General features: G+C 39.1%; 1 non-coding gene across 1 annotated transcript; it reads left to right on the top strand.

Annotated features, from left to right (window-relative positions):
* The first annotated feature begins 3839 nt into the window (after nt 1-3839).
* LOC112753294 (small nucleolar RNA R71) lies at nt 3840-3946 on the top strand. Its single transcript, XR_003177687.1, has one exon. It is a non-coding gene; the product is annotated as a small nucleolar RNA R71 (small nucleolar RNA).
* Nucleotides 3947-10364: the final 6418 nt, after the last annotated feature.

Below are 10364 nucleotides of genomic sequence, written 5' to 3'. Positions count from 1 at the left end.
TTTGAGGTCTTCTATGTTGTTGGGCGGGTGCCACATGAGTTATTCGCTGTAGCATGACTGACCTTTCAGGGTTTACCCAACTTGGATTGCTGTCCTCGAAGACTACCTTGGCTTTCATGCACAGTCTAAGGATGGTGCTGGGGTACCAAAGTCTAGCACCTGGATCATTCTTCTCGGCTGACTCTTGAATCTCCTCAGCTATAATCTCGTGCACATTGATGCCTCCACCATTTATTAAGCAATGTACCATAGTAGCTCGAGTAGTGTTAACCTCCGAATTATTTGCAGCTGGGAGGATAGATCTCTTCACGAGCTCAAACCATCCCTTGGCTTCCGGGATGAGGTCTCCTCTTCTGATGAACCGAGGTCTTCTATCCGAATACCTTTCCCAGTCAGATCCTATAACACACATATCATTCACAATTTCTTCAAGTTCATCATTGTCGGGGCCACTACTTATTCTCACGTGATAATTGGGCTCATCAAAATGTGGCGATTTCAGCTGAAGAACCCTCGTTATGGCATTGGGGCTGAAGTCCACCTCTGTTCCTCTCACATAACTTTTGAAGGTAGGGGCCTTAGTTTTGTCTTCTCTGACCACATTTTCATAGAATTCTTTGATGAGGTTTGCATTTATCTTTGCTTCTGGGTTCGTGAGCCTTTGCCAACCCCTTTGTTCGATCTTTCCTCGAATCTGTGGACATTCATCCTCGTTGAACTGGAATGTTAACTTAGGCAATATCATTTTGAGCTTTATCCGTTCAAATTCAAGTTCATGAAATGCAGTTTTGAATTTCCCTTCATCAAAAGGGATGCCCTCAACCGGTTCCTTTCTCTTTTGCCTCTTGGAGCTCGATGATGCCATGAGTAAGAGTTTATGTGTGAAAGTGTTGAGGGGTTGTGGATAAATGGTGGAATTTGGTTGGGCTTGGATAGGGTGAGATGAAGGGATTTGGGTTTCGAATGTGTGAAGTATAAAGAATGGGAATTAGAATGTGAAGGGGAGTACGGACTAGGAATCACTTATATAGGAAAGTGATGAGTGAATGAAAGGTGTGGATTGATGGGGTGGTTGTGTGATGGACGGATGGGGTTTAGCAATGGATGAGCACAAGGATCATCAACTTTATGATGGGGTTGGTTCAGTTTCCAAGCTTGTTCTTCTTCCAATGTTGCATGGCAACAATTCCCAATGCAATCCCCTTGAAGACACGTGTATAGTCCTCTCTTTTTATGGTGGCCGAATCCTCCTTCAATTGTCCCATCAATTCTCCTACAAAATAAAAGAAATATGATTAATAAAATTGTGGAAAATGGCGGCAAGATTTAAAAAAAAAGAAGAGAAAGAGTAACTACTTTTTAAAATTTTTGTTTCTAGTTACTAATTGCTATTCATGAGTGCAAACCAACTAACCAACTAAATGTCCATCTATGCAACATTGGTGACACCAAACTTAGTTTGTGGCACTGTGGTGTAAGAAGATTTGTTCAAGGTGCTAAGAGTGATATGCTATGAGTTGCATTCATATTCTCTTAATGTGCCTTGAACACCAAACTTGTTCTTCACTATATGTTCCATTAAAGGATATGTCAAAGTTGATTTGAATTTCATGAACCTTGTTTTATTAACTACTTTAAAATCATGTAAAATATGGGTTGCCTCCCATGAAGCGCTTCTTTAGCGTCACTACCTTGACGTTCTGCCTTTTGTCAGGGTGGTTGGTAGTGCTTCAGATCTTCTCCTCTTGCAGTGAACCTATATCCATTGGCTTCATCAAGGATCTCTACATGTTCTAGGGAGAGAACTTTGTTGATGGTGAAAACCTTGGGTAGTTGAGATGGGATGGTGGGGAGATGAGGTGGGATATTTGGGAAGTAAGCTGAGATCACTTTATCCCCTGGAGAAAAATCTTCTGTAGGGATCTTCTTGTTCCTCCATCTCCTTGGTGCCTTCTTCTTTGTTTCTTTTGCTGTTATCCTGCTCTTTGTGGTCTCTTTTCCTAGGGAGATTTTATTGCTGGTCTCATGATTCTGGTAGTTTTGGCTCCACTTGAGTTTCCTTTAGCTGTGACACCTTCTGGCTATTTTGCTTATCAACCAAGGGGATTCCCAGGTGTACATTTTGTGCTTCAGTGCTTGTTTCTTCCACCAATACTTTGTTGTGATTTTTCCTTGGTTCTTTGTTTTCCTGGTCTGCTTCTTGTGAGGGTTTGAAGACATTGAATGCGAGTTTTTCATCATGTATCCTCAGTATTAGCTCTCCTCGCTCCACATCTATGACTGCTCTGGCTATAGCTAGGAACGGTCTTCCCAATATGATTGGATGGATGGGACTCTCTTCTATTTCCAATATGACAAAATCTGTGGGGAGGAAATAGTTTCTCACTTTCACCAACACATTTTCAACCACTCCCACTGCTTATTTTTGAGTTTTGTCAGCCAGCCTGATGACTACGTCTGTGGGCATTAGCTCATTGATCTGCAGCTTCTTGATTAGAGATAGAGGCATTAAGTTGATGCTTGCTCCTAGGTCACAGAGTCCCTTATCAATCAGTGTTTCTCCTATGGCACAGGGGATGTAAAAACTCCCTGGGTCTTTCCTTTTTGTAGGCAACTCTGTTTGAATGAGAGTACTGCACTCCTTATTCATCACTATTGTTTGTCCTTCCTTGAGTGAGGTTTTCCTGGTTAGCAGCTCCTTCATATACTTAATGTATAAGGGCATTTGTTGGAGGTCCTTGATGAATGGTATGTTTATATGGAGAGATGCAAACATGTCAAGAAACCTTGAGTATATTCTCTTCTCTACACCACCATTGAGTATTTGGGGAAAGGGTGCATAGAGTCTGAGCAGCTCCTTCTATGTGATTGTGGTTTCTTGATGATTCTCTTCCTGCTTTCCTGCTGATGTATCTTCAGGTTGTTCTAATGGTTTGTTCGGCTCTTCCTCAGTCTCCTTATCACTTATAGTAACCATCTTGCAATCTTCCCATCTGACCTTCTTTGCTTCACCTCTCGGATTTTTCTCTGTGTCACTTGGGAAGCTATCAGTAGGTTTGGGGATCTTCTCAGAAAGGTATCCTACTTGAAACTCCAGCCTCTTGATGGTGTCTCCCTGGTTCTTGATATTGGCTCGCACCTCCTCCTTGAACACCTTGTTATCTTGGATTTTCTTACATATGCCCTCAAGTAGAGTCTCAATCCTTGATAGTCTTTCTTCCGATGATGGAGAGTTGAGATTGGAAGGATGAGAAGGGCCATTTTGACTTTGGTATGGATGTTGAGAAGTGTTGTTAGGTGGGTGTTGATATGACCTTTGTGTGGAGTGTTGGTGAGCTGCATTGTTGTTGGGGTTGTGGCGTCTCTGATCTTGGCCTTGATCCTGTTGGTTTCCCCACCCAAAGTTTGGGTGGTTCCTCCAACTGGGATTATATGTTTTGGAGTATGGGTCATGGTGCTGCCTAGGTGAATTTCCAATGTAGTTGGCTTGTTTCTAATCACCCTCTGCTTCTTCATTCACTCCTTCTTGAGCTGTTGCAGAGGTGGTAACTGCTGCCACTTGATTCCTCTCCATCTTTTTGGTAAAGTCAGCCAACTGCTTGGTAATAAGCTTGTTTTGAGCTAGTAGTGCATCCACATTGTTCAGCTCCATCACTCTTCTAGTGTTGCCTCTTTCAGAAGTATAGAAGTAGTCATTCTCTGCTACAGTATCAATGACATCTATGGCTTCTTCAATGGTCTTCTTCTTGTTCAGAGATCCCCCGGATGAGTGGTCTACTGCCTTCTTTGATTCATACGAAAGGCCTTCATAGAAAATATGCAACTGCACCCATTCATTAAACATATCTGGCGGGCATCTTCTTGTCAGGTCCTTAAACCTCTCCCATACTTCATATAGAGTCTCACCATCTTGCTGCCTGAAGGTTTGTACCTCAGCTCTCAACCTGTTGATTCATTGAGGAGGATAGAATCTTGCCAAGAATTTGTTCACCATGTCTTCCCAGTTTGCTAAACTCTCCTTTGGAAAGGATTCCAGCCATTTAGATGCTTTGTCCTTGAGAGAGAAGGGAAATAGAAGTAGTCTATAGGTGTCAGGATGAACACCATTAGACTTCACAGTATCGCATATCCTCAGGAAGGTGGTTAGATGTTGATTGGAGTCTTCTTGGACACTTCCTCTGAATGAACAATTGTTCTGAACAAGGGTGATGAGCTGTGGCTTTAGTTCAAAGTTGTTGGCATGTATGGTTAGCCTTTGGATGCTACTTCCATAGTTTCCTGGATTTGGGTTGATGTAAGAACCCAGAACTCTTCTCTCTTATCCAGCCTGATGCGCTGGACCTTCTCTGCCATGGTTGTGAGCCTCTTCTTCATGATGGTTCTCCATATTCTCATCCATGTCTGGTTCAAAGTACTCCTCCTCTTCCTCAGCACCAACTACTCTCTTCTCTCTTGTTTCCCTCCTTAATCTAAAGAAGGTCCTCTCAGGTTCAGAATCAAAGGAAGTTGAAGCCCTGCTTCTTCTACCTGTCATGCACCCAATAAGGCACAAGCAAGAAAGATAGATGCAGACAATATTTTCTGCAAAAATGCTGTTAGTGTGAGTGATGCAATATATCAAACAGTTAGTGGGTCAGTGAACCAAATATTAAAACAAAATGCAGGTAACACCACTAATGGGTGAAGGGTAAAGGGAAAGAAATAACTAAAACTGAAAGTAAATTACTCAGATGAAACTAAATCAAACAAAAGGAAAATGCTCAATCTAGTTATCCACCAATTTAATCATTGTTGATACAAAATCAAACCCCGGCAACGGCGCCATAAACTTGATGCACGGAAACTTGTCTCTCAACAGATTTCCCTTGGCAAGTATACCGAATTGTCGTCAAGTAATAACTCACAAAAGAGTGAGGTCGAATCCCACAGGGATTGATTGGTCAAGCAACTTTAATTGGAGGAATGTTCTAGTTGAGCTAAGCAGAATTTGGTTTGAGAGTTGCAGGAAATTAAATGGTGGAAAAGTAAATAGCCGAAAATGTAAATGCCGAAATTAAAGAGCTGAAATAGATGACGGAAAATAAATTGCAGAATCTTAAATGGGAATGGGGAAGATGATCATAAAAGTAATTGGCAGAAATTAAAGAGAATGGATAAGATCAGAAATGGGGAGTTCATCGGGCTTAGGAGATGTTGAATCCTCCGGATCAAGTTCATTTTCATCTCTTCCTCAATCAATGCATTCATTTATCTCCTTGGCAATCTTAAGTGATTGAATTCCAATTCCTTGGTAATTCAATCTCTAAAATCTTGATCAATGGCCAATTCCTTGGTCCAATTGCTCATGAGAAGAGATGAGGTATGGTCACTGACTATACCACATGTATTTTTAAATCAAAGTGTTGGTAGGATTATATGTCACTATATCCATCCAAACCCTAATTTGGTCCAACATGAGAAAGCATTTCTAGCATGATCTCTTCATTCCTCTTCCAAGGTTCCGAAGAGATCCAAGTATGAATAGCTTCTTTTCCAAGATAACTACTCAATTGGGTGAAGATTGAAAGCTTTCTAGTAAAATCAAGAGAAAAGAAAGAAGAAGAATAATGAAAACTATTATTGATCCATCAAATTACAACAGAGCTCCCTAACCCAATGAAAGGGGTTTAGTTGTTCATAGCTCTGGGAATGGAAAACAAAGATGGAGAATGCATTCTAAAAAGTTAAACTAGAAGTTGCAGAGAAAGTAAAAATACAGTGAGTAATTCTAATAATGCCCAAAAGCTCCTTTCTAGTTCAAAGTTCTCCCTATTTATACTATTCTTCTGATCTTCTAGTTGCTTCTTCAAGTCTTGGATATGGGCCTTTGGGTCTTGAGTTGAAGCAGTTATCTTCTTCAGTGGGCTCAGCTTTACTTGCAGAGAAAGTGTGCAGTAGGTATGGACTTTAGCTTGGGGCGTTAGTGGTGTTAACGTTAAGTGAAACTGTGGGGTTAAGAACGTTAGTGAAAATCACCTTTTTCACTAACGTTCCTAACCCAAAACTGGTCCACGTTAACTTCAACGTTAGTGGCACTAACGTGACCACTAACGTTGCTTCTTGGCCCTTCGCAAACGTTACTGGGGTTTACCTTTTCCAATAACGTTGAGAGTACCCCTTTCTCCCTACGTTAGAGTTCACGTTAGTATAGTGAACATGGCCTTTAACGTAGGCTTGCCAAATCTTTGAGAGCGTTAGTGACACTTACCTTTGTCACTAACGCTTCAAAACGCCCCTACTTCCCATGTTAGAGTTTACGTTAACTAGGTTAACATGACTTCTAAAGTGGTATTGATAGCCATCTCCAACGTTAGTGACAAAGGTGAGTGTCACTAACGTTGGCTCATCATCCCTCTTCTCCACGTTAGCTTCCACGTTAATATAATTAACGTGGCAACTAATGTGGCTCATAGTGGCTTAATCCAACGTTAGTGACAAAGGTGAGTGTCACTAACGTTGGTGATTCCTTGCTCCCTCCACGTTAGAGTCTACGTTAACTAGGTTAACGTGACTCTTAACGTGGCAAACATGAGCTTAGTCCAACGTTAGTGACAAAGGTGAGTGTCACTAACGTTGGCATTATCTTCCTCATCCACGTTAAGAGTTCACGTTAACTGAGTTAACGTGACTCTTAACGTGGCCAGCTGCCACTTTGGAACGTTAGTGGCACTTACTTTTACCACTAACGTTGGAGTTCTACTTCTCTTCCACGTTAGCTTCCATGTTAACATAGTTAACGTGGCAACTAACGTGGGCTATGATGGCTCACGAAGGCGTTAATGGCTATCACTTTTCTCATTAACGTTACAAGCTAGCCTCCATTCCATGTTAGTGGTCACTTTAGCTAGACTAACATGGCTACTAACGTGGTTCTTCCTTGCTTCCTTTGTCCTGAAATCAAGCAATAAAGTGCATCAAAGCTCTAATACAAGTTATGAGACATGCATCATTCAATTTTGTCATTTAATTCATGCATAATTTACATGAAATCATGTAAAATTCACAATGTTTGCTTGAATCAAGATGTAAGTGCTTATTTACCCAAAACTTGCTTATTTCCTAAGAAAATGCATGAAACTACCCTAAAACCATAAAGAAAAGGTCAGTGAAACTGGCCTAAATGCCCTGGCATCAGTTGTGCGGAGTTACAAAAGTGTTATTGTAATTTTGTGCACCAAATTTTTGGCGCCGTTGCCGAGGATTGTTCGAGTTTGGACAACTGACGGTTTATCTTGTTGCTTAGATTAGGAATAATTTATTTTTGTTGGTTTAGAGTCACTAAATTTGAGTCTTTTATTTGAGTTTAGTTCCATATTTTATGTTTGGTGTCAATTGCATGCTTTTATTTTCTTTCAATTTTTCGAATTTGCATGTTCCTAGTTCTTTCTTGATCTTTAAAAATTCTAAGTTTGGTGTCTTCTTTGTGTTTTCTTTTAAATTTTCAAAAATTTGGGTTTGATTTTCTAAAAATTTTAAGTTTGGTATTTTTGTGCTTTTATTTACTTAAAAATTTTTCAAAAATTTGTTCTTGGTGTTCATCTTGATCTTTAAATTGTTCTTGGTGTTTATCTTGACATTCAAAGTTTTCTTGTTTGTTCTCTTTGTTTTGATTTAAAATTTCTAAGTTTAGTGTCATTTTGTTGTTTTTCTCTTTTCTAATTAAAATTCAAAAATAAAAAAAATATCTTTCCCTTATTTTGCTCATGAATTTCAAAATTTTGCATTAAATTAGTCAAAGATTTTCAGAATCATATCTCTTTTTTTTAATCAAGTCAAAATTCTAATTTCAAAAATTGATCTTTTCAAATCTTTTTCAAAAAAAAAAATCAAATCTTTTTAATTTCTTCAATCATATTTTTTCAATCATATCTTTTTTTTAAATTGCAATCATATCTTCTCAATCATATCTTTTTCAAAATAATTTTCAATCATATCTTTTTGATTGCTAATTCCAAAATCTTTTTAATTAATTAATTAATTTAGTTTTCAATTTACTTTTATTTCATTTTCTTCTAATTTTCGAAACTTTTATTTTATCTTCCATTTTTTTGTTTTATTTTATTCGGTTACTTTTAATTAAATAAAATAAAAATATATATATATAATTTATTTACAATTCATATCAATTCGCTTTTCTCTATCATGGACATAATTCAAAATGAACAGTCCAGAAGGACTCTGGGGTCATATGCCAACCTCATTACAGCTGCATATGGGAGTAACATCTGTATACCTCCTATCAAAGCAAGCAGTTTTGAGTTAAATCCTCAGCTCATTATCATGGTGCAGCAAAATTGCTAGTATTTCGGTCTTCCACAAGAAGAACCTACTGAGTTTCTGGCACAGTTCTTACAAATTGCTGACACAGTACGTGATAAAAAAGTGGATCAGGATGTCTACAGATTATTACTGTTTTCATTTGCTGTAAAAGATCAAGCTAAGAGGTGGTTAAATAACCAACCCACAGCAAGCATAAAAACATGGAGACAGTTATCAGACAAATTCCTGAATCAATTTTACCCTCCAAAAAGGATGACACAGCTAAGGCTGGACATCCAAGGCTTTAAACAAGAGGATCATGAATCCCTTTATAATGCCTGGGAGAGGTATAGAGGGATGCTAAGGAAATGCCCCTCTAAAATATTTTCTGAGTGGGTACAGTTAGACATCTTCTACTATGGGCTTACAGAAAGAGCTCAAATGTCTCTAGACCACTCAGCTGGTGGATCTATACACATGAGAAAGACAATTGAAGGGGCTCAAGAACTCATAGATACAGTTGCAAGAAATCAACATCTGTACTCAAGCAATGAGCCCTCCAAAGAAAAAGAAGCTATGGTAGCAACTACAGATCATAATCCTCAAGAACAGATTGTTGAACTAAATCAGCAATTACTTCTAATGACAAAACAATTAGCAGAATTCAAGGAGATGCTCCAAGACACTAAAAATGCTAACAAGAATATAGAAGCACAATTAAATCAGATAAGACAGCAGCTATCTAATCAGATAACAGAAGAATGCTAAGCTGTTCAACTAAGGAGCGGGAAGACATTGAATAATTCAGTTCAAAGTAGCAAAAAGTCAAGAAAGGAACAAATGACAAAGGATGATCAAACCACTGCCCAAAATCCCTCTGAGGACAGCAAGAGCCCAGAGAGGAATAATTCTGGCGTTCAAATGCCAGAAAAGGGAGAAAAGTTGGCGTTAAACGCCCATTCCTTGCCCAGTTCTGGCGTTCAAACGCCAGAAAAGGGAGAAAAGTTGGCGTTAAACGCCCATCCTGGACCCAATCCTAGAGTTCAAACGCCAATGTGGGATCAGACACCTGTAAGTGCTGATAGTAACCTGATGAGCGGATAATTTATACGCTTTTTGGCATTATTTTTACATAGTTTTCAATATGATTTAGTTAGTTTTTAGTATATTTTTATTAGTTTTTAAATAAAAATCACATTTCTGGACTTTACTATGAGTTTGTGAATTTTTCTGTGATTTTAGGTAATTTCTGGCTGAAATTGAGGGACTTTAGCAAAAATCAGATTCAGAGGTTGAAGAAGGACTGCAGATGCTGTTGGATTCTGACCTCCCTGCACTCAAAGTGGATTTTCTGGAGCTACAGAACTCCAAATGGCGCGCTCTTAATTGCGTTGGAAAGTAGACATCTAGGACTTTCCAGCAATATATAATAGTCCATACTTTGATTAAGGATAGACGACGTAAACTGGCATTGAACGCCAGTTCCATGCTGCATTCTGGAGTCAAACGCCAGAAACAGGTTGCAAAGTGGAGTTAAACGCCAGAAACAGGTTACAAACTGGCGTTCAACTCCAAGAAAGACCTCTACACGTGTAAAGCTCAATGCTCAGCCCAAGCACACACCAAGTAGGCCCCGGAAGTAGATTTCTGCATCATTTACTCAATTCTATAACCCTAGTAACTAGTTTAGTATAAATAGGACTTTTTACTATTGTATTTACATCTTCGGATCGGAGACCTTTATGGGGGCTGGCCATTCGGCCATGCCTGAACTTTTCACTTATTTATTTTCAACGGTAGAGTTTCTACACACCATAGATTAAGGTGTGGAGCTCTGCTGTTCCTCATAAATTAATACAAAGTACTACTGTTTTTCTATTCAATTCAACTTATTTCGCTTCTAAGATATCCATTCGCACCCAAGAACATGATGAATGTGATGATTATGTGACGCTCATCATCATTCTCACTTATGAACGCGTGCCTGACAAACACTTCCGTTCTATATGCAAACAAGCTAGAATGAATATCTCTTAGATATCTAATACAGGGGACCGAGTCCGAGA

This window comes from Arachis hypogaea, chromosome 15 (genome assembly GCF_003086295.3).
Source record: "Arachis hypogaea cultivar Tifrunner chromosome 15, arahy.Tifrunner.gnm2.J5K5, whole genome shotgun sequence".
Taxonomy (NCBI): Eukaryota; Viridiplantae; Streptophyta; class Magnoliopsida; order Fabales; family Fabaceae; genus Arachis; species Arachis hypogaea.
Note: the sequence above shows the minus strand (reverse complement) of the source record. Positions and strands in the feature narration are given on the sequence as shown.